The sequence below is a fragment of the Petromyzon marinus genome, chromosome 27 (assembly GCF_048934315.1).
Source record: "Petromyzon marinus isolate PM22_M1 ecotype Great Lakes invasive population chromosome 27, UKy_Petmar_22M1.pri1.0, whole genome shotgun sequence".
NCBI classification, from domain to species: domain Eukaryota; kingdom Metazoa; phylum Chordata; class Hyperoartia; order Petromyzontiformes; family Petromyzontidae; genus Petromyzon; species Petromyzon marinus.
Window position 1 is genome coordinate 6,490,053 of NC_133693.1, and position 23,177 is coordinate 6,513,229.

The 23,177-nt window shown below is 49.3% G+C and overlaps 14 non-coding genes across 14 annotated transcripts; 6 read left to right on the plus strand and 8 right to left on the minus strand.

The window, feature by feature from the left end:
• Positions 1–216: 216 nt before the first annotated feature.
• TRNAS-AGA (transfer RNA serine (anticodon AGA)) lies at positions 217–298 on the minus strand. Its single transcript has one exon. It is a non-coding gene; the product is annotated as a tRNA-Ser (tRNA).
• A 1,128-nt stretch (positions 299–1,426) lies between these two features.
• Positions 1,427–1,508, minus strand: TRNAS-AGA (transfer RNA serine (anticodon AGA)). The gene has a single exon. It is a non-coding gene; the product is annotated as a tRNA-Ser (tRNA).
• A 656-nt stretch (positions 1,509–2,164) lies between these two features.
• TRNAS-AGA (transfer RNA serine (anticodon AGA)) lies at positions 2,165–2,246 on the plus strand. The gene has a single exon. It is a non-coding gene; the product is annotated as a tRNA-Ser (tRNA).
• Positions 2,247–2,852: 606 nt separating this feature from the next.
• TRNAS-AGA (transfer RNA serine (anticodon AGA)) lies at positions 2,853–2,934 on the minus strand. Its single transcript has one exon. It is a non-coding gene; the product is annotated as a tRNA-Ser (tRNA).
• A 212-nt stretch (positions 2,935–3,146) lies between these two features.
• On the plus strand, positions 3,147–3,228 carry TRNAS-AGA (transfer RNA serine (anticodon AGA)). Its single transcript has one exon. It is a non-coding gene; the product is annotated as a tRNA-Ser (tRNA).
• A 583-nt stretch (positions 3,229–3,811) lies between these two features.
• TRNAS-AGA (transfer RNA serine (anticodon AGA)) lies at positions 3,812–3,893 on the minus strand. The gene has a single exon. It is a non-coding gene; the product is annotated as a tRNA-Ser (tRNA).
• A 571-nt stretch (positions 3,894–4,464) lies between these two features.
• On the plus strand, positions 4,465–4,546 carry TRNAS-AGA (transfer RNA serine (anticodon AGA)). Its single transcript has one exon. It is a non-coding gene; the product is annotated as a tRNA-Ser (tRNA).
• Positions 4,547–4,971: 425 nt separating this feature from the next.
• On the minus strand, positions 4,972–5,053 carry TRNAS-AGA (transfer RNA serine (anticodon AGA)). Its single transcript has one exon. It is a non-coding gene; the product is annotated as a tRNA-Ser (tRNA).
• A 212-nt stretch (positions 5,054–5,265) lies between these two features.
• TRNAS-AGA (transfer RNA serine (anticodon AGA)) lies at positions 5,266–5,347 on the plus strand. Its single transcript has one exon. It is a non-coding gene; the product is annotated as a tRNA-Ser (tRNA).
• Positions 5,348–5,912: 565 nt separating this feature from the next.
• Positions 5,913–5,994, minus strand: TRNAS-AGA (transfer RNA serine (anticodon AGA)). Its single transcript has one exon. It is a non-coding gene; the product is annotated as a tRNA-Ser (tRNA).
• Positions 5,995–11,284: 5,290 nt separating this feature from the next.
• Positions 11,285–11,366, plus strand: TRNAS-UGA (transfer RNA serine (anticodon UGA)). Its single transcript has one exon. It is a non-coding gene; the product is annotated as a tRNA-Ser (tRNA).
• Positions 11,367–17,296: 5,930 nt separating this feature from the next.
• TRNAS-AGA (transfer RNA serine (anticodon AGA)) lies at positions 17,297–17,378 on the minus strand. The gene has a single exon. It is a non-coding gene; the product is annotated as a tRNA-Ser (tRNA).
• A 789-nt stretch (positions 17,379–18,167) lies between these two features.
• On the minus strand, positions 18,168–18,249 carry TRNAS-AGA (transfer RNA serine (anticodon AGA)). Its single transcript has one exon. It is a non-coding gene; the product is annotated as a tRNA-Ser (tRNA).
• A 732-nt stretch (positions 18,250–18,981) lies between these two features.
• TRNAS-AGA (transfer RNA serine (anticodon AGA)) lies at positions 18,982–19,063 on the plus strand. The gene has a single exon. It is a non-coding gene; the product is annotated as a tRNA-Ser (tRNA).
• Positions 19,064–23,177: the final 4,114 nt, after the last annotated feature.

Here is a 23,177-nt window from a genome sequence, read left to right on the forward strand (position 1 = left end):
GCTGGATGACGGACTCGTTTGGCTGATCATCGTCTCTCGCAGTTCATCATCTCACTCTCGCCTCTCATCAGTGGGCGTCCTCTCAGGAGTGTTCGCTCCTTTTTATTGCTGTCGTTTCATCACCAGTCTCGTCCATCGACCATCATCTCTCCTCATCTCATCATCACCGATCTCGTGCGCAAAGAAAAGAGAAACGGAAAATAATTAAAAGCATCGCGTAGTCGGCAGGATTCGAACCTGCGCGGGGAGACCCCAATGGATTTCTAGTCCATCGCCTTAACCGCTCGGCCACGACTACCTTGCATGTGCGAGTTCACACGTGCGTAGCTGACCACACACCTGTGACAATTGTCGCACAGTCCATCCACGTTGATGTCGATCGTCATCGTGCATTGTCCGTCATCATCAATAGCCACGGTCTGTTGACAATCATGATCATAATCAGCTTTAGCAACAACGGTATCAACAGCCTTCATCGCGCAGGGAAAAGACAATGTTCTCTGCTGATAATCATGCGGATCATGTTGATGACGAATAACGGACGAGGATTGTGAGGATTGAGAAGTTCATCAAATGTTGCCGATGGTCATTATGAACGAGGTGACTGATGATGGTCATGATGGACAATGGATAATTGTTGATAATGATCTACATTGGCGAGTGCTGCAACTGATGAAGATGATGATGAAATGATAGACAATGTCTGCTCAGACTATTGCTACTGCTGCTAATGGTAATCAATGTGAGACAAAAACTGATGGTGATGACAATGATAGACAATGGCTGTTGGCGATCACCACAATCATTATGCTTCGCGACTGTATCAACACTGTGCAGGTCCACAGTGGGCTCTGACACTGCACAACTGCACGCATTCCCCGTGCCGTGCCAGCTGCTGTTGATGGCTCCGATGCCACGCGAGTCTCGGCAAGGTCTCCACCTGCGCAGGCGCAAAGTAGTCGTGGGGTCTCCCCGCGCAGGTTCGAATCCTGCCGACTACGTGGTCGTTTTGTTTTTTCTATACGTTGACCACTTTTTGATACACACATGTTGGCGTCGAGATACGCTATTGGCTGTATATTGCAGTCAATTATAAAGACATTTATGATGATAAATCATGACGGCCGATGGATCAGACTGATGATGGAATTCCATGCAAAGGTGATAACGTGCCTTAGACGCGAGCAGGACTGAGATGAAGTTGTTGGCTCACAAGGGCATGATAATTAGCGACAGCTTTAGGGGACAATTATTGCGCAGATGATTGCACCGCCTCAAAAAGGTTTTAACGGGCGACGTTTCACGCAAAGATCCTCATCACCAGTCTCGTCCATCGGCCGTCATCTCTCCTCGTCTCATCATCACGAGTCTCTCTGCAATGCTGCACGTGCGATCAACAAAGAAAAATAATAAAACAAAAGTGTTGCGTAGTCGGCAGGACTCGAACCTGCGCGGGGAGACCCCAATGGATTTCTAGTCCATCGCCTTAACCGCTCGGCCACGACTACCTTGCACCTGCCCTAATGGAGACCTTGCCGAGACTCGCGTGGCATCGGAGCCATCAACAGCAGCTGCCACGGCACGGGGAATGCGTGCAGTTGTGCAGTGTCAGAGCCCACTGTGGACCTGCACAGTGTGATACAGTCGCGAAGCATGATGATTGTGGTGATCGCCAACAGCCATTGTCTATCATTATCATCACTATCAGATTTTGTCTCACATTGAATACCATCAGCAGCAGTAGCAACAGTCTGAGCAGACATTGTCTATCATTTTATCATCATCTTCATCAGTTGCAGCACTCGCCAATGTACATCATTATCAACCATTATCCTTTGCACATCATGACCACAATCAGTCACCTCGTTCATAGTTACCATCGGCAACATTTGATGAACTTCTCAATTCTCACAATCCTCGTCCGTTATCCGTCATTAACATGATCCGCATGATTATCAACAGAGAACATTGTCTTTTCACTGCGCGATGAAGGCTGTTGATACCGTTGCTGCTAAAGCTGATTATGATCATGATTGACAACAGACCGTGGCTTTTGATGATGACGGACAATGAACGATGACGATCGACATCAACGTGGATGGACTGTGCGACAATCGTCACAGGTGTGTGGTCAGCTACGCACGTGTGAACTCGCACGTGCAAGGTAGTCGTGGCCGAGCGGTTAAGGCGATGGACTAGAAATCCATTGGGGTCTCCCCGCGCAGGTTCGAATCCTGCCGACTACGCTTTTGTTTTGTTTTTCTATATGTTGACAACTTTTTGCTACACACATGTTGGCGTCGAGATACGCAATTGGCTGTTTATTGCAGTCAATTGTCAAGAGATTTATGATGAGAAATCATGACGGCCGATGGATCAGATGATGTAATTCCATGCAAAGGTGATAACGTGCCTAAGACGCGAGCAGGACTGAAATGAAGTTGTTGCCTCACAAGGGCATGATGATTAGCGACAGCTTTAGGGGAAAATTATTGCGCAGATGATTGCACCGCCTCAAAAAGGTTATAACGGGCGACGTTTCATGCAAAGATCCTTCTGCACATCACAGAGAGGGGCCAGAGAGGAAAATTGAGCCAATTATAGATAATCCTTGATCTATCCACTGCTGGATGACGGAAACGGTTGGTTGTCACCGTCTCTCGCAGTCCATCATCTCACTCTCGCCTCTCATCAGTGGCCGTCCTATCAGGAGTGTTCGCTCCTTTTATTGCTACCGTCTCATCACCAGTCTCGTCCATCGGCCGTCATCTCTCCTCGTCTCATCATCACGAGTCTCTCTGCAATGCTGCACGTGCGATCAACAAAGGAAAAATAATAAAACAAAAGTGTTGCGTAGTCGGCAGGACTCGAACCTGCGCGGGGAGACCCCAATGGATTTCTAGTCCATCGCCTTAACCGCTCGGCCACGACTACCTTGCACCTGCCCTAATGGAGACCTTGCCGAGACTCGCGTGGCATCGGAGCCATCAACAGCAGCTGCCACAGCACGGGGAATGCGTGCAGCCGTGCAATTGATGATGACGGACAATGCGCGATGACAATCGTCATCATCATCTTGGATGGAAAGTGCTTGAATTGTCACAGGTGTGCGGTCAGGTACGCACGTGTCAAGGAGGAGGTGCAAGGTAGTCGTGGCCGAGCGGTTAAGGCGATGGACTAGAAATCCATTGGGGTCTCCCCGCGCAGGTTCGAATCCTGCCGACTACGCGATTGTTGTTTCATCTTACCCACAAAGATTTTTTGCACATAAATTAACTCAGAAACACCCAAATTCACGTATATTGTAGCTACTAAATATATTTGTGGTGAGAAGTCATGATGTGTGAGACTGGTGATGGAATTCCAGCCAACGGTGACGTGCCCTAGACGCGTGCAGAACTGAGAAAAAATTGTGGCATCACACGACCATGATAAATCGCGACAGCTTTGGGAGGTATTCATCCAGCAGATAATTATACTGTCTTTAAATTTATTAAACAGGCAACGTTTCGGGCAATGACCTTTCTTACCCAGCACATTGGCAGGCCTGGGAGGTAGATTGCGCTATTTATACATCATCCCACATCTATCCACTGCTGGATGACGGGCTCGTTTGGCTCATCATCGTCTCTCGCAGTCCATCATCTAACTCTCGCCTCTCATCAGTGGGCGTCCTCTCAGGAGTGTTCGCTCCTTTTTATTGCTGCCGTTTCATCACCAGTCTCGTCCATCGACCATCATCTCTCCTCATCTCATTATCACGGATCTCGTGCGCAAAGAAAAGAGAAACGGAAAATAATTAAAAGCATCGCGTAGTCGGCAGGATTCGAACCTGCGCGGGGAGACCCCAATGGATTTCTAGTCCATCGCCTTAACCGCTCGGCCACGACTACCTTGCACGTGCGAGTTCACACGTGCGTAGCTGACCACACACCTGTGACAATTGTCGCACAGTCCATCCACGTTGATGTCGATCGTCATCGTGCATTGTCCGTCATCATCAATAGCCTTTTGTCTCACATTGATTACCATCAGCAGCAGTAGCAATAGTCTGAGCAGACATTGTCTATCATTTTATTATCATCTTCATCAGTTGTAGAAATCGCCAATGTACATCATTATCAACCATTATCCATTGTCCATCATGACCATAATCAGTCACCTCGTTCATAGTTACCATCGGCAACATTTGATGAGCTTCTCAATTCTCACAATCCTCGTCCGTTATCCGTCATCAACATGATCCACATGATTATCAACAAAGAACATTGTCTTTTCACTGCGCGATGAAGGCTGCTGATACCGTTGCTGCTAAAGCTGATTATGATCATGATTGACAACAGACCGTGGCTATCGATGATGACGGACAATGCACGATGACGATCGACATCAACGTGGATGGACTGTGCGACAATTGTCACAGGTGTGTGGTCAGCTACGCACGTGTGAACTCGCAAGTGCAAGGTAGTCGTGGCCGAGCGGTTAAGGCGATGGACTAGAAATCCATTGGGGTCTCTCCGCGCAGGTTCGAATCCTGCCGACTACGTGGTCGTTTTGTTTTTTCTATACGTTGACCACTTTTTGCTAAACACACGTTGGCGTCGAGATACGCAATTGGCTGTTTATTGCAGTCAATTATAAAGAGATTTATGATGAGAAATCATGACGGCCGATTGATCAGACTGATGATGGAATTCATGCAAAGGTGATAACGTGCCTTAGACGCGAGCAGGACTGAAATGAAGCTGTTGCCTCACAAGGGCATGATGATTAGCGACAGCTTTAGGGGACAATTATTGCGCAGATGATTGCACCGCCTCAAAAAGGGTATAACGGGCGACGTTTCACGCAAAGATCCTCATCACCAGTCTCGTCCATCGGCCGTCATCTCTCCTCGTCTCATCATCACGAGTCTCTCTGCAATGCTGCACGTGCGATCAACAAAGGAAAAATAATAAAACAAAAGTGTTGCGTAGTCGGCAGGACTCGAACCTGCGCGGGGAGACCCCAATGGATTTCTAGTCCATCGCCTTAACCGCTCGGCCACGACTACCTTGCACCTGCACTGATGGAGACCTTGCCGAGACTCGCGTGGCATCGGAGCCATCAACAGCAGCTGGCACTGCACGGGGAATGCGTGCAGCCGTGCAATTGATGATGACGGACAATGCACGATGACAATCGTCATCATCATCTTGGATGGAAAGTGCTTGTATTGTCACAGGTGTGCGGTCAGGTACGCACGTGTCAAGGAGGAGGTGCAAGGTAGTCGTGGCCGAGCGGTTAACGTGATGGACTAGAAATCCTTTGGGGTCTCCCCGCGCAGGTTCGCATCCTGCCGACTACGCGATTGTTGTTTCATCTTACCCACAAAGATTTTTTGCACATAAATTAACTCAGAAACACCCAAATTCACGTCTATTGTAGCTACTAAATGATGTGTGAGACTGGTGATGGAATTCCAGCCAACGGTGACAACGTGCCCTAGACGCGTGCAGAACTGAGATAAAATTGTGGCATCACACGACCATGAGAAATCGCGACAGCTTTGGGAGGTATTCATCCAGCAGATAATTATACTGTCTTTACATTTATTAAACAGGCAACGTTTCGGGCAATGACCTTTCTTACAAAGCACATTGGCAGGCCTGGGAGGTAGATTGCGCTATTTATACATCATCCCACATCTATCCACTGCTGGATGACGGGCTCGTTTGGCTGATCATCGTCTCTCGCAGTCCATCATCTCACTCTCGCCTCTCATCAGTGGGCGTCCTCTCAGGAGTGTTCGCTCCTTTTTATTGCTGCCGTTCCATCACCAGTCTCGTCCATCGACCATCATCTCTCCTCATCTCATCATCACGGATCTCGTGCGCAAAGAAAAGAGAAACGGAAAATAATTAAAAGCTTCGCGTAGTCGGCAGGATTCGAACCTGCGCGGGGAGACCCCAATGGATTTCTAGTCCATCGCCTTAACCGCTCGGCCACGACTACCTTGCACCAGCACAGATGGAGACCTTGCCGAGACTCGCTGGCATCGGAGCCATCAACATCAGCTGCCCACAGCACGGGGAATGTGTGCAGCTGTGCAGTGTCAGAGCCCACTGGACCTCCACAGTGTTCATGCACTGACGAAGCATGATGATTGTGGTGATCGCCATCAGCCATTGTCTATCATCATTATTATCATCCTAATCATCTTCATCTTATGTCTATAATCACCACCACCATCAGCAGGAGTGGGTGCGCGAGCGATTGAGCGAGCCAGTGAGTAGGAGTGTGAGCGAGCGATCGAGTAGGGAGGGAATGAGTGAGTGAGCGGGGGGAGTGATTGAGTGTGTGAGCGAGCGAGCGAGTGGGGGAGGGATGTATGGAGGGAGAGTGACTGTTCCCATCAAAGGCATCGGAGCGCTCCGTGCAGTCGGAACTCAAAAATTGACATTTCCTGCAATTCCGAGCACCCCCGTCCGCCCCCCACCTCCCAACCCACACCCTCACACTCCCCCCATCCCATCCCACACTTCTCCTTGCCCCCCCCCCCATTCCTCCCCCGTAGAGTTCCAACCAAACCGACCTGGAGTTGAACCCAAACCCCCAACTTTGTGCAGCTCAGCCTCATCCAACGTCGGCGACAGATCTCACACGCGCGCCATGCCCCACCGCGCAGCGCTCACACACCCCCCACCACCACCACCACCACCCACCGTCTCACTCCACACCTGAGGATCGAACCCAGGCCTCTGCAACACGAAGCCTTACAGACTGCTGGGGCACGTGCTGTCAGCGAGCACGAGAGATTGTTATGTATCTATGTAGAACTTCTTTCGGGGCGCACGTTGCCAATCGCGCTAATCGGAGTGTTCGGGGAGAATCGACAACGAGCTAAACACAAAAAGAAGCATTTATAAAGAAATGAGTTTTCAATCTAGATTTAAAAGTGCTCAGCGAAAGTGGCTTCCTAATATGGGAAGAGCGTTCCAGACGGCCGCAGAAAGGGCTCAATGCGGGTTGGTGTGGCCAGGCCCACCCCTCTGTCGCCTCTCTTTCTACAGTAGCGATGCTTACATAAAGCGCCAGGCACTCATTTCAGGTTAAGTCGACCTAGGGGGGGAGTCCCAGAAGCGTTTCAGATACTGTATTAGCCATGGGCCGGGAATCTAGGTTTGTAAGCGTAGAACGCTAACCATTGAGCCTCTCTCTCTCTCAAAGACAAAGATCGCGTTTATTATAGCCTTAAGAGACTGTTGGGGCAAGTGATGTTCGGGAACGCCTATGAGAGCCAACTCTGTCTTGATCTCTCTCTCTCTCTCTTTCTTTCTCAGACGCACCTCATTCATTCATTCGGGCAAGCGTGTGCGTGGAGCTACTTCGGAACGCACGGAATCACGGGATAAGTGACCGCGAACTATACAACAACCTCACTCGCCACATGCTTCACTAGCGCTGCCTTCTCACATAAATATATGCGGCGATCTAAATACATTCACTCGCCGTTGTCTCAACACAGAAGTAAAATAAACAAACGTGTGGGTCAATCAGCCTATCGGCCTTCCTGGTCTATATTATCCAGCCGCTTTTGATTCATAATTCGGTTTTTTGGGGGGGTTAGATCTTGTTGGTGTAATGTATATTTTTTTTGCTAAAACCTTCCACCACCCGACAGAGCCAATCAAATCAAGTTGCCACGTGGGCAACGATAACCACGTGGCCTTCAGAGGAAAACTTAATAATAGGCGTCGTTTCGGGCAATGGCCCTTCGTCATAGTCCACAACACAATGTGTGATCTTTAAGGTCGTCTGTGTGAGTGAGTGACTGGTCTCCTGGCGTAGGTCCATGGACTCTGCCTTGCGAGAGACCCAAAGCAAAATATCCCTGGGGGTTTGATCTCCCGCGAAGCTACTCATGGTCCACCCAAAACCGCATCCACTGCACAAGCCGTGGCAGTAGATGCGGATGATGCCCGATGCACAAATGGGAACGTTAAAAACTCTCCAGCGGTGTGTGCGACCGTGGTCATCCAGACCAGAGTGCGTGCACAAAGTCTAACAACGCGATGCTGAAACGTTCAGATCCACCGCATTTTATTCGTAACCCCTCCCCCCCCTCTCTATCCAACGCAGCGAGCGTTATTTCTTTATTTAAGGCCTTTTCACACACACGAACACGAGAGACATCTGTGATTAATTTCCATGTTGGAGTCCAGTTTGAACTCAGACGTCAACTGGAAACACGCAGAGAGAGCGGGGGGGGGGGGGGGGGGACACGTGTTGTGTGAAGCGGGTCTGTGCACGCAGAGCGATGTGCATTGTCGGAGTTCGTAAAGGCGATTGGGCGTGTGCAGGCGATTGCCCGTACAGGATTGTTCTGTGAGGAAGGGTCATTGCCCGGAACGTCACCGTCTTTTTTCTAAATATATATTTAGCATCGTTTGCCATTGACGAACTGTGGAGGTTCTTGTTAATTGTGTTTGTGCACAGCTGCCAACACAGCAGCGTCATCGTCAACATAATTCATAGAGAATTGTGACATGATCGATGCGAATAGAGGATTATGTTTCTTGATAGGATTTAGTATGGGGGACTGTGCATAGGGTGATGTGTACAGAAGAATATGGAGTATATGGGGTTTTGTATAGAGGTAAATGCATCAATTACATGGACGCGTACAGATAGATGCGTATCGATGGTATATTTGATGGATATGCAGTGTTGTGTATATGGTGATGTGTATTCGGTTGTTGTAATCATTGCAAACAACGTATCAACAACGTCGCCTAAACGAGAACGCTTCCAATCATTGCATGTTACCCGCGACGACAAGTGGATCAGAAACCTGGACGTTGACAACGAGGATGGAACAAAACATCTGGAAAGTGCGCAGAGAGACAGGGAGGGGGAGAGAGAGAGAGATGGATCGGTGGATGCTTGGAATTACAGAGAAGGAGGAGGAGAAGCACGCGAAGTAGAGAACACTCCGCGATGCTGGAGACATCGATTGCTACAAATGGAATGTGGCTATGGACGGGATTCGACGTCACAAGGTCACGGTGGCCGATTTGTCAAGAGCAGTGACGGAGCAGCAGCCAAGGGAATGGCACGCGCTACGAGAGGACGTCTGGGGTGGGTGGAGAGATGGAGCGATGGAATTACCACAATTAGAAAATGTATTTTTTATCTTCTTTGGTTCTTTCGGTAAAGTCACGTAGAATGAGAATAAAATAATAAATTGATAAAATAAAATAACACAATAATATTCTCACGACGTTTCGGCCACAACACAAGCGGCCTTCATCAGGTGAAGGGGACGAGACTGTCTGGAGGACAGCGCTGGAGTGACAGTCTCGTCCCCTTCACCTGATGAAGGCCGCTTGTGTTGTGGCCGAAACGTCGTGAGAATATTATTGTGTTATTTTATTTTATCAATTTATTATTTTATTCTCATTCTACGTGACTTTGCCGAAAGAACCAAAGAAGATGAATCCTTGCAGTCACGAAAGCTTTAAATCGAAATGTATTTTTACTGGAGGAATCCGATGAGCTATAAAGATATTTTTTCACAGAAGCCCGTCGTATACTGTTGCATCGCCAGATCGTGAGATACGATGGCTAGGGCTTGGGTTAGGGCCTCCATCCACCAGTGAATAGACCGTAGCTGATGTTGATGATGCTGTTTATAGGGCCGTGTAAATAAGCAGCACTGTCACTGGGGTGCCACGGTAGCGAGATGTTAACGACCTTGCCTGGTATGCAGGAGGTCGTGGGTTCGGTCCCCGACCTTGACGCCTGCTGCTGTATATTTGCGTGTCTCTCTCCTCGTGGTCGCGTAGTGTTTGCTGCACGTCCGGCGGGTTTTCCTCTTCACATTTTGAATCAACATGCGTTTGGAGTATTTGCGAACTATAAATGTCCACGTGATAAGCCACTTCATTTGTGGCCATGTCGCGTCTGAAAAAGAGAGAAACACAGCTCAGTGGGCCTTACCCGGTGAAATATAAAAATGTTTTAATAATTTCGTTTATACGTGAAATTTCTGGCAGCGCGGAACAACAAGGAAAACCTTGAGCTTCATACGTCAGGGCGGCGAAATGTTACAAATCTCGCGACGTTAGCACCAAATCGCCAACCACAACTGCACGTCTGACAACAACTCCGCGCAGACTATTTTCCCATGAACTCATGTCTGGATAGTTGGGAAAAGTGACATTTGGTAAGAATTAATTCGCGGTAATCCAAAAAAAAAAACTGGGCAAAGTTTAAGCGCTCGCACAAAAAAGGAAGATGAGAGCGGTGGAGGGAGAGGAGGGAGAGAGAGAGAGAGAAATAAAATCATAACAAAAAAAGGAGCTACCTCCCCACCACTCCCCAGGGATGGAGATTGGCAGGAATGTTCTCTCCTCGGAGTGATGATGTCGTGCTCCAACACGCAGCGATATTTAAAACAAGGGACCATAAAACGCGAAAGAGAGAAAAAATCCAGAACAGATTTAGAACAGATTTTGGAGTGGGGGGGGGGGGGGGTTGGAAGCGGTGGCTATGACTGACCCAGGGTGAGGAAGAAACACGGGAATGTGATAGAGGGAGTGGATAAAGAGGATATGTGGCGGTGGTGGGTGAGAGATGATGTGTTATGTTGTTGTTGGTGGTGGTGGTTGTGTTAGGTGCGAGTAGTGGTGGTGGTAGTGGTTGGTGCGAGTGGATGTGGTGAGTTGCTATGATGGATATAGTGAGCGGTGGTGGTAGGTTTGAGCGGATGTGCTACGTAGTGACTACGGTGGTGGTGGTGTTGCTGGTGATGCATCGTGGATGTGGTCGACTCAGCCTCATATGTAGACATCACCACTGGGGAGACAAAGGCCCTAACAGTACGTTAAGGCTATACGGGGAATCTTTGTCTTTGTGATGAATCGTGGTGGAGAGGTGTGAAAGCAGGAGGCGGTGATGTGGGAGGAGATGGCTTCTGATTACAAGTACGGGTGTGCTTTGATTGATTGTGTTTCTACATCCTATAATTCCTCTGTGGTGTGTGAAATTCGGCTCTGTTCAGCCCATGCACTTCCAGGCGTATTTGACGGCCCTGATGTCTGACGGTACTGTTGCTCCGGCTGCTGGTGATTAATGAGAGACAATAGCTGAAGAGGAATGCCACAATCGTACTTCGTCAGTGCATCAACACTCTGGACGTTCAGTGAACACTGCACAGCTGCACGCATTTCCTGTGCTGTGGTTGTTGATGGCTCAGATGCCACGTGAGTCACGGCACGGCCTAGGCAAGTACACGCGCATGGTAGTCGTGGCCGAGCGGTTAAGGCGATGGACTTGAAATCCATTGGGGTCTCCCCGCGCAGGTTCGAATCCTGCCGACTACGCGGTTCCATTTTTTTCATCTTTTAAAATGAATAAAGCACACATACACGACGTACACCTAGAAGCATCGAGGAAAGCATCCTTGGAATTGCACTGAGCGGCAGAGAGAGGAACACGCATTAGATTAAACCAACACAAATCGGAGACATCGTATTCACAATGATAAAAAAGCAAAACTGTTTTGGACTGGACGCATCTCCAAGACGGGATGTTGGCCGGTGAGTAACTGGTGACGGAATGTGCGATCCAGAAGGGCTATTGCTCGAACCGTCGCCTATTATACACGGTCTTTGTTTTCTCCTTTCGAAGGCTATATAACGGTGCCATCGACGAATGCGTTTCAATTTAGTTTCAAATTGTTCTTGGTGACGGAATGGCAGGCGAAGGAGATGGAGCGGGCGGAATCGGCTCACGGCGCATGAGTGAGACGGCGGTTGGCAACACCGCACCCGGGGGGGGGGGGGGGGGAGTCGTCGTGGGGATTCCCCTATCCAGCAGTGGATAGACAATGACGGATTCCCGTGATGATCCACACACACACACCCATACGTGTGTGTGTGTGTGGATCATGTTTTATGGAGTTAGGTAAGGCGGAGTGGTGGTGGTGGGGGGGGGGAATATGGGGGAGAAGCGGGGGATGAGTGGTGGTGGGCCTTGGGGGTGTCAGATAATAAAGCGTCTGCTTTTGTGCGCGTTCGACGCGGCGCTGGAAACATCTTCCAGCAACGAGCAGAAACGGTATGTGCATGGGGAGTGGAGTGTTACGGGATAAGGCTTGGTGGGGGTGGGTGGGGGGGCAGTGGAGGAGATTTTAGTTGGGGGAGGAAGGGGAGGATGGGGGGACGAGGTGGGGGGGGGCTGCTTGCTGGTGTTCCTGAGATCCGCCGCCTCTGTGATCTCGTGCCGGGAAGTCCGTCAGCCACTGTTTGAGTTGAGGAGGCCTGAGACTTGGGAAGGAGCCACCCCCTCCTTCTCTCTGTTTTTCTAAAGCTCCGCTGCCCAAGCGTTTGTGTTTTATTAATCAGCTTGAAGTTTAATTGCCAGCGTGTGTCCTTGCGCGCGTGCACACACATACACACGTGTGTTCATAGCAGACGTGTGTGTGTGTGTGTTTGCGTTCAGACACGCACGTGTGTACGATGAACACACGTGTGTGTGTGTGTGATTGCGTTCACACGCACGTGTGTGCTATAAACCCACGTGTTCATGTATTCGTGCACATGAATTAATGTATGAATGCATGTGTGTGTGTAGGTGCTCGCTAACAGCACTTTCCCCAACAGTATATTTAGGCTATACTAGGGATCTTTATCTTCGTGAGTACGTAACATGTTGGTTCGGTTCGCCACGGCCCACATCACTGGCGAATACATTAATTAGTCGTGAGCCTCACCTTCGGTCGACTCAGCCGGGGCGTGGTATTGGCCACCTACCCCCTCGCGCGTTCGCCAACAGCACCCGTCTCAACAGTCAGTTAAAAATATATACCGATGATCTTTGTACGCGTGTATTCAAATAGCCCAGGCTTCTCTGTCACTGCACCGGGAAAGGCCCTGGGCAATGATCATTCAAACTCAGTTCGCCGTGCACGCTGCGGAGAAGTTTTTTGGAGCCTCAAGTTGGTTTCAGGCTTGGCCGGTCCTACGCGTTTGCTCGTCGCTGATTTTAGTCTTGGGTGGGACTCGAACTTAGGTGGCGCAGTGCACAAATTCCCTGCATCACCCTTACCGACGAAGTAATACGGTCCGTACGGGGATCGAACCCGTGACCTCGTGGCGTTATAGAGCACCACGCTCTATCCAGCTGAGCTATACGGCCAGACGCGGGCAAAGATCCCCTACATAGCCTTTAGTAGGCTAGGGGAAAGTGCTGTTCGCGAGCACGTGGTGAAGGCCGACACAGCACATGACGGTGGGGGGGGGGGGGGAGCAACAACCACACCTGGCCGCCTTTGTCTCGCCACTGGTGATATTTACACGCGGAAACCATCGACACATGTTTTTAAGGCTGAGTCTACGTAAGACAGGCCCTGGGACCGGCTCAGACGATCGTCACCGTTATTGGCCGTGAGCGGTGTTCGAACTTGGGTCGCCGAGTTCGAAACGCAGTGTGCTAACCGCTGCGCCACCGCTCGCCACCCACAGAGACACACAACGGCATCAAACCGTTCAGCGCAAATGTGGCGGTGACATCGTCACGGCGCTTGCGCCCGGCTGGGTTCACACAGTGCCGGATGAAGCGAGTGCGGGGCCTGTAGCATATGTTATAAAGGGGCTCTAACTAAAAAAAAAACACACACGTAAATAAAAAAACATGTAACTTGTATAGTAAAGTAATTGTATTTTTTCTATTTGCAATACAGCCAGATAATATGACAATTCGCCAAACTTAAACACCCAGTCGCTCGTAAAAGGCGGTATAGTACTATAGTAATAGAGCAAGTGCAGAATCACTGAACCGGAATTGATCGCTTGAAAGCATTTAGCGCGGGGCTCTTGAAAGTGCAGAACCCGTAGCTACTACATATGTAGCTACTCTTGCTACTAATGATAATCCGACACTGCATTGTCTGTGCCATTGTTTCACAGGTCCCCAGCTCCTCGATTCAGTGTTTGAACAGACGAGTGTGTGTTAGTGCGTGCCTGTGTACAGCGTGTGTGTGTATAACTACTGTATGAAGGTTTAGTGTGTGCTTATGTGGCTATGTATAGTACGTGTGTGTATGTCAAATGAGTACCTGGTACGGTATGTAAACATCACCAATGGCGAGAGAAAGGGTGCCGGGTGTGGTTTTAGCCATCGACCTTCGTAGAGGTGCTCACTAACAGCCCTTACCCCAACAGTCTGTTAAAGGCAATATCGGGGGGGATCTTTGTCTTTGTATGAATGTGCCAGCACTTGTCCCCATAATACAGCTTTTGTTTTGGTTAGATCGCGTAAATATATAAATGTGTCGTTAAAACCCGCCACCACCCGACACAGCCAACTAGTAAGGTTTGTCACGTAAACAGAACGTGGCCAATTCGTCGCTCGTACAGCACTGACCGATGTGTTGGAGAGCCAAGCCACAACATTTACACTCCTGAGTACTAGTCCCCACAGTCTGCAATGCTGTACGGGGAATCTCTATCGTTGGCTTTCATGCACGGCCAGACCTTACCCCTATGGGATCTTTGCATTAATTTGTTTTTCTCACTGTGTGTACGTTCGTGCGTGCACTGCGTCACAACCCTGGCCAGCTGGGTTCAATTCCCGCCCATGGATATCCGAGCTGATCCTGAGATGTGGCACACTCGTTTACGGAAGACACACACACACACACGAGCTCTCTTACCTTAATTTGCAACTCACAACACTATATTCTCCAAAACGACGATAACGCTTAGTTTGCGCTATGTATTCCTGTATACAATGTTGCGCCGAACTAGAAACGTCGTGAGAATATTATTGTGTTATTTTATTTTATCAATTTATTATTTTATTCTCATTCTACGTGACTTTACCGAAAGAACCAAAGAAGATAGAAACCATGTGTTAAAGAGAGGGGTCCCTGTCCATAACGCCGGGCAGTTCATCCTGCTGATGAGACACCCCACGTCGAAACCGCTCCAAACGTTTGCTTGTAATGAATCGATGCTGCTGATATTATTAACTTCCACAATGCCGTAGGGCCGATGGGGTTGTGTGCAGAATACGTTTATTTAATGTGACGACAGATACTGTATATATATGAAGATTTAGTTCATAATTGATTTTGTTTTACAGACGCTAGTAACCCGCACACGTCCTTTGGGCGTAACCGCCCGTCCGACCGTCCGTCCGTCCGTCCGTCCCTCCAGCCAGCCAAACTTTTTTTTTCGTATATAACACGAACAACGCCCGTGTACATTGTCTGCTCCTCTTAGTGTGAACCGGCGTCGTCTACGTCATTGCGGGCGGTGTTGAGCAATCATCGGGCGTGTGCAGCGCGTAAAGACGGAGAAGATTGGTGAACGAGGCGAGGTGAGCGGTGGTGGAGCGCGGTCACTGAGGAGGTTGGGTGACCCCCCCCCTCCGCCCCCACTCCCCCACCCACTCCCCCCCCCTTCTCCCCCCCTCCCGCCCCCACTCCCCCACCCACTCCGCCCACCTTCTCCCCCCCCTTCTCACCCCCCTTCTCCCCCGCCCCCACTCCCCCACCCACTCCGCCCCCTTCTCCCCTCCCCCTTCTCCCCCCCTTCTCCCCCGCCCCCCCGCCCTCCCGCCCCACCCCCCCACCCACTCCGCCCCCACTCCTCGCGTGGCCGTGTCTCTTCAAAGCGCGTCGCTTGGCACCGCTACTTTGCTCCCTGGAACGCGTCCACTTCGATCACTCGGCGACAATGCAGCAGCTACGGACGTTTGGGTAACGCCGTGTCATGGGGATTTAGTACGGATTAGAATAACGCGCACGCATTCGGCTTTCGCGACCGACATTCTCCATAGTAGAGGTTTTTTTTTTGGCGTGCGTGTTACATCGCGTAAAATATATAACAAAAAATATATAAAATATATAACAGGTCCCTGCAGGGTGGGCTGGTAGAAACATTGGAATTTTGCGCAATTTTATGACATTGTTACTTCCAAATGTTGGGTGCAATAAGACATATGAAGTCTCCGCGCTGTCTATTGCTGATTTTACACCCAACAGCACGAGATTTCACTTCGTTAAAGTATTGAAAGGGGACGGACGGACGGACACATTAATCTATTGCAGGCTGGTACACTCAGTTTACAACTTCGTTCCTACCAGTATAAATGCGTCGTTAAACCCACCACCACCACCACCCAACACGGCCAATTAGTAAGGTTTGTCACGTAAACAGAACGTTGCCAACTGTTACAGCACACCGGTGTGTTGGAGAGTAAATCCAACTCTGTCTGTCGCCTAATGAGGCTGGTTGTAATTACCGGCGAAACGTCGTACTCGAATTGTAAATGTTGTGGGTTCACTCACCAACACACCGGTGTGCTGAACTCGTAACTAATTGGCATGTTTTGTTTACGTGCACAAAACCGAACTAATTGGCTGTGTCGGGTGGTGGCGGGTTTGACGACACATTTGTATTTTACGCGATCTAACCAAACCCCCCCCTCTATTATGGAGACTAACACACGCGTGCCCGCTCTCCCCGTCCACCTTTGTATCTCCGCGCAACATTGATGATTCATCTTTCTGCTCATCCCAGGAAAAATGCACGGTTGATATACCCATCAACCATCGTTGTTCATAATCAATTTTATCGTTGCGACTGTGGCCATCCAGAACGGACCGTACAAAATATAACGAGGCAATGCCCGACCCACAAATACGAAGGGGACATCACAGCTCCTGACGTGGCAATCTGGCTTTGGCCACCTGTTAACCCTTCCTTCGTACGTAGCCAACCACGCTAATCGGACGTGCGCGAATCGGCATTCACACGCGAGGCTCGTCCATTGGCCATACTCCGCTTGAATGCATCACGTTACAATATAGCACACGACCACACAATGCACGTGGTTTTTGCGTCTATACCTCCGATTAGCACGGTGGGCGACGTACGATTCGAAATAAGTTCAACATACATACATATACTCTTTGGTTCTTTCGGTAAAGTCACGTAGGTATAAAATAAAATAAATCACGACGTTTCGGGCGCAACACAAGCGTCCGTCATCAGGTGGGAAAGCGATGGCCTGCTGCTGAGGCAGACTGTTTTAAAAGGTTTGAAATGTGTGTAGCCCAAGGGTCATAAAGAAGTGGCCGGGTCTAGTGATGTTAAAGTGAGAAATTAGCGTGTAACTGTAAGATAGAAGGAGAGCGGCCTCCTTGTGACGAGGGCACAGAAGTGGCTATGTTAATGTGAGAAATTAGCATGATACAGACATTTCGACGTGCGTTAATAAACAATCGGGGAAAATTGAAAAAGCACGTAGTCGGCAGGATTCGAACCTGCGCGGGGAGACCCCAATGGATTTCTAGTCCATCGCCTTAACCGCTCGGCCACGACTACCTTGCAACGGCACATTCACACGAGCCTACCTGGCTTGCACACCTGTTACAATTCACGCACTGTCCAACCGTGATGATGATGATGACGATCGACATCGTGCATTGTCCGTCGTCATCATCATCAGCCACGGTCTGTTATCAATCATTATCATAAGGCGATGGACTAGAAATCCATTGGGGTCTCCCCGCGCAGGTTCGAATCCTGCCGTAAATGAGCGGAGAGCCACCCAAATGGACGTGATTGCAATCAATTGTTAAGAGATTTATGATGGGAAATCATGACGGCTGACGGATGAGACTCTTGATGGAATTCCAGCCCAAGCAGAGAACGTGCCCGAGACGCGTGTCGGGGTGAGATGTAATTGTGGCATTGCAAGAGCATGAGAACGGACGGACAGCTTTCGGAGGCGCTTATACAGCAAAAATGTTCACTGCATTAAACAATATTTAACAGGCGAAATTTCATGCAATGATCCTTCTGCATAGCACATAGAAAGGCCAGATAGGCAGATTGAGCCATTTATAAATCATCATCCGTGATCTATCTACTGCCAGATAACGGCCTATTTTGGTTGTCACCGTCTTTTGGAAACCATCATCTCACTCTCCTCTTTCATCAGTGGTCGTACTCTCAGCAGTGTTCGCTCCTTTTTATGCTGCCGTCTCATCACCAGTCTCGTCCATCGGCCGTCATCTCTCCTCATCTCTCCTCATCTCATCATCACGAGTCTCAGAAAATTCTGCAAGTGCGTTCAAAAAAGAAGGGAAGATAAATAGAACATAATTATTGCGTAGTCGGCAGGATTCGAACCTGCGCGGGGAGACCCCAATGGATTTCTAGTCCATCGCCTTAACCACTCGGCCACGACTACCTTGCACCTGCGAATTCACATGGGCGTAACTGACCACACACCTTTGGAAATTCAATTGCTTTCCATGATGGTGATGACGATTGTCATCCTGCACTGTCCGTCATTATCAATAGCCAGGTTCTGTTATCAATCATAATCAGCTTCAGTAGCAACGGCATTAGCAGCCTCCATCGCTTAGTGAAAAGACAATGGTTGCTGTTGATAATGCTGATGATGTTCAAGACGGATAACGGATGAGGATGATGAGGATTGAGAAATTAATCAAACTTTGGCGATAGTAAATATGAACGAGGTGACTGATGATCATAATGGGCAATGGATAATAGATTACCAATATGGACAATGGCGAGTGCTGCAACTAATGAAGACAATTGTGAAATGTCTGGTGATACTGCTCCTGGTGGTGGTGGTGATGATTATTAAGAGCCAATGGTTGATGATGATAACGATGATTTAAAGCTTTCGTGCCTGCAGGGATGAATATTCTTGGTTCTTTCGGTAAAGTCACGTGACTTTACCGAAATTAACCAAGAATATAGATGATAACGACATAAAATGGCTGATGGCGATCACCACAACCCTCAAGCTGCGTCAGTGCATCAACACTGTGCAGGTCCACAGCGGGCCTCTGACACTGCACGGCTGCACGCATTCCCCGTGCCGTGGCAGCTGCTGTTGATGGCTTCGATGCCACGCGAGTCTCGGCAAGGCCTCCACCTGTGCAGGTGCAAGGTAGTCGTGGCCGAGCGGTTAAGGCGATGGACTAGAAATCCATTGGGGTCTCCCCGCGCAGGTTCGAATCCTGCCGACTACGCAAATAATTTACTTTTAGATTAATTGTTAGATTTAAAATGCGCTTCCGTGAATTCTATATTTAGAAGAAAACGTATTTTGTATATATATGCGACGATTATTATTGTAAACCTGTACTACGTTGTTGTCAATATGTGAGTTTAATAAACACGTTATTTATTTTCCCAAAATAATCGCCTGCTGCCAAACTGTTGCGTTTCTTGATTGTCAATGCGATTTCTCCGATTTATCTTAGGTTCCCTAATGCATTTTTCTTCTCTCTGCCGCTCAGGGTAATTCCAAGCGTGCCTTTCTCCACGCTTCTGAGTCTCCATCATGTGTGGTTTATTTAAAACAAAGTAAAAAATATTATCGCGTTAGATCGGCAGGATTCGAACCTGCGCGGGCGGATCCCAATGTGATCGCCTTAACCGCTCGGCCACGACTGCCCCACAACGCTGCACCTGCACAGGTGCGACTGAACGTGGCATCGGAGCCATCAACGGCAGCACAGGCGATGCTTGCAGCTGCTCGATGTCAGAACCCAAATGGACCTCCAGTGTCGACGCGCTGTCCAGTCAACATCACCATTAGCCAATGTTTATCACAATCATCGCCATCAACAGAATTAGCAGCAGCAGCAGCCAACTGCCACCGTCATCAACAACCATTCTCGATTACCGCGAGCAACAGCAGCAGTAAAAACAGTAGCCGCTGTCCACAGCCATGGTCAGTCACGCTCTATCCACTGCTGGATGAAGGTCTCCCCACCTGGATTTGTCACGTGACCTTTTTGTCAGCGAGCCCTCGTCGCTTTATGTAGGCCTAAAATGTGAACCCAGCCGGGCGCAAGCGCCGTGACGATGTCACCGCCACATTTGCGCTGAGCGGTTTGATGCCGTTGTGTGTCTCTGTGGGTGGCGAGCGGTGGCGCAGCGGTTAGCGCACGGCGCTCCGAACTCGACGAACCAAGTTCGAACACCGCTCACGGCCAACAACGGTGACGACCGTCTGAGCCGGTCCCTGGGCCTGTCTTACGGACATGGTGCCGTGTGTAAATATCACCAGTGGGGAGACAAAGGCGGCCGGGTGTGGTTGTTGGCTACCCATCCCTCGTCATTTGTCTTGTCGGCCTTCATCACGTGCTCCCTAACAGAACTGGCTGGTTGGCTCAGCTGGTTAACGCCAAGGTCGCGGGTTCGATCCCCGTACGGGCCACGTGATTTGTTTTTTATTTTGCAAGCAGCGATGGTCGAGTGATTCGCCTGTTAGAGGCCACACCAATCCCTCGTGCGCCGTACCAACTTAAAACAGGTGCTCGCAAACAGCACTCGCCCCAGCAGTCTGTTGTATGTGCGTATGTTGAACTTCTTTCGCACCATACGTAGCCAACCGTGCGAACAGGACGTGCGGGTTAAAGGGTACACGGGGGGACGGGGTAGGGGTAATCTATTGCCCTATTGACAAGTCGTGTGCTGATGTATGGGTCACAATTGACGACTTTCCGGACCGGTCCTAGGGCTCATCTATGTCGACCCGGCCTCAATTGACCACTTGGTGCGGTGTGTAAATATTGTGGTGCTGGCCAGCCCCATGCCATCCGTGTGCCGTCCCGGCCTTGATAGGGCCCTGCTGCTCGGTTCCAACACTTGCCCCAACATCTTGTTGAGGCTACGTGGGGCGGAGGGGGGACGGGATCTTTGTCTTTGTGTTGAGAAAGTTGGGAGATTTTTACCCGAAGGTTGTGGCTAGTCTCCTAGCAACGCAATTCCCATTACTTGGATCAGCCCAGTCAAGCATTTTATTAGCGGGTAAATCTTTATCCTGAGATTATCAATGAAGACACGCGATGCTGGGTGGAGGGTGGGGAGGTCATAGACGGGCAGTGGTTGTTATGGTGGTGGTGGTGGCAGCGGAGGACCTCCCGGCGACCCGAGTTCGATTCCCGCTCACGGCCACCAACACCATTCAGGGTAGGGACGAATATCCCCTAGGTCGACTCAGCCTCAAATTAGTACCTGTTGCGGTGTGTAATCATCGCCACTGGGGAGACAAAGGCGGCCGGGCGTGGTGTTGGCCACCCACCCCCTCGCGTGCCGTGCCGGCACTCATAGGTGCTCGATGACAGCACTTGCCCCTACAGTCTGTTCAGGCTATATGGGGGATATTTATCTTTGGTGGAAGCGGCGGCGGCGGTGGTGGTGGTGGTGGCGGTGGGGGAGTGATGATGCCACAGGAGTGGGAGTTGATTGTTTGTGGGAACCTCACCCCATCCACCACCCACCGTGCCCCAACGCTGTCCCCTCTCGTGCTCAATCCCATTAAATTAGAGGGGAGGTGGGCCGAGGCGGGGGCGGAGATCAAACGGGACGGTCTGTTAATGAGTTCTCAAATCGACTTCAATTTAGAAATATTTACACGGTTCTGACGCACGTAAGCATGTTAGTTCATGAATAACCACGAAGCGGTGGGCAATGAACATAGGGCGGCGAGCTTACTCCGCGTACTCTCAGTGAGACGAGACTGTTGGCTCACCGTGTGAATCTGCGTGTTTGTGGGCGGGGGGAGGGAGCGGTAGTGTAGTGGTTAGCGCACGATCTTCAGCCTTTCCTCTCGGTCGACTCAGACTTGAAACGGGTACCTGGTGCGATGTGTAAACAGCGTCACTGGGGAGACAAAGTCGGCCGGGCGTGGTGCTGGCCACCCACCCCCTCATGTACCGTTCTGGCCTTCATAGGTGCTACTCGCTAACAGCACTTGCCCCTACAGTGTGTTAAGGCTACACGGGGGATCTTTGTCTTTGTTAACGTAAGTGTGTGTCTGTGTGTATGTCAATTTGTGTATGTTAATGTGACTGCGTGTGTCTGTGTGTATGTTAATGTAACTGCGTGTGTCTGTGTGCATGTTAATGTAAGTGCGTGTGTCTGTGTGTATGTTAATGTAACTGCGTGTGTCTGTGTGCATGTTAATGTAAGTGCGTGTGTCTGTGTGTATGTTAATGTAACTGCGTGTGTCTGTGAGCATGTTAATGTAACTGCGTGTGTCTGTGTGTATGTTAATGTAAGTGCGTGTGTCTGTGAGCATGTTAATGTAACTGCGTGTGTCGGTGTGCATGTTAATGTAACTGCGTGTGTCTGTGTGTATTTTAATGTGACTGCATGTGTCCTTGTGTATGTTAATGTAACTGCGTGTGTCTGTGTGTATGTTAATGTGACTGCGTGTGTCTGTGTGTATGTTAATGTAACTGCGTGTGTCTGTGAGCATGTTAATGTAACTGCGTGTGTCTGTGTGTATGTTAATGTAAGTGCGTGTGTCTGTGAGCATGTTAATGTAACTGCGTGTGTCGGTGTGCATGTTAATGTAACTGCGTGTGTCTGTGTGTATTTTAATGTGACTGCATGTGTCCTTGTGTATGTTAATGTAACTGCGTGTGTCTGTGTGTATGTTAATGTGACTGCGTGTGTCTGTGTGCATGTTAATGTAAGTGCGTGTGTCTGTGTGTATGTTAATGTAAGTGCGTGTGTCTGTGTGTATGTTAATGTGACTGCATGTGTCTGTGTGTATGTTAATGTAACTGCGTGTGTCTGTGTGTATGTTAATGTAACTGCGTGTGTCTGTGTGTATGTTAATGTGATTGCCTGTGTCTGTATGTATGTTAATGTAACTGCGTGTGTCTGTGAGCATGTTAATGTAACTGCGTGTGTCTGTGTGTATGTTAATGTAACTGCGTGTGTATGTGAGCATGTTAATGTAACTGCGTGTGTCTGTGTGCATGTTAATGTAACTGCGTGTGTCTGTGTGTATGTTAATGTAACTGCGTGTGTCTGTGTGTATGTTAATGTAACTGCGTGTGTCTGTGTGTATGTTAATGTGACTGCGTGTGTCTGTGTGTACGTTCATGTAAATGCGTGTGTCTGTGTGCATGTTAATGTAACTGCGTGTGTCTGTGTGTTTGTCAATGTGACTGCAGTGTGTCTGTGTGCATGTTAATGTAACTGCGTGTGTCTGTGTGTATGTTAATATAACTGCGTGTGTCTGTGTATATGTATGTTTATATAACTGCGTGTGTCTGTGTGTATGTTAATGTAACTGCGTGAGTCTGTGTGTATGTTAATGTAAGTGCGTGTGTGAAAGCG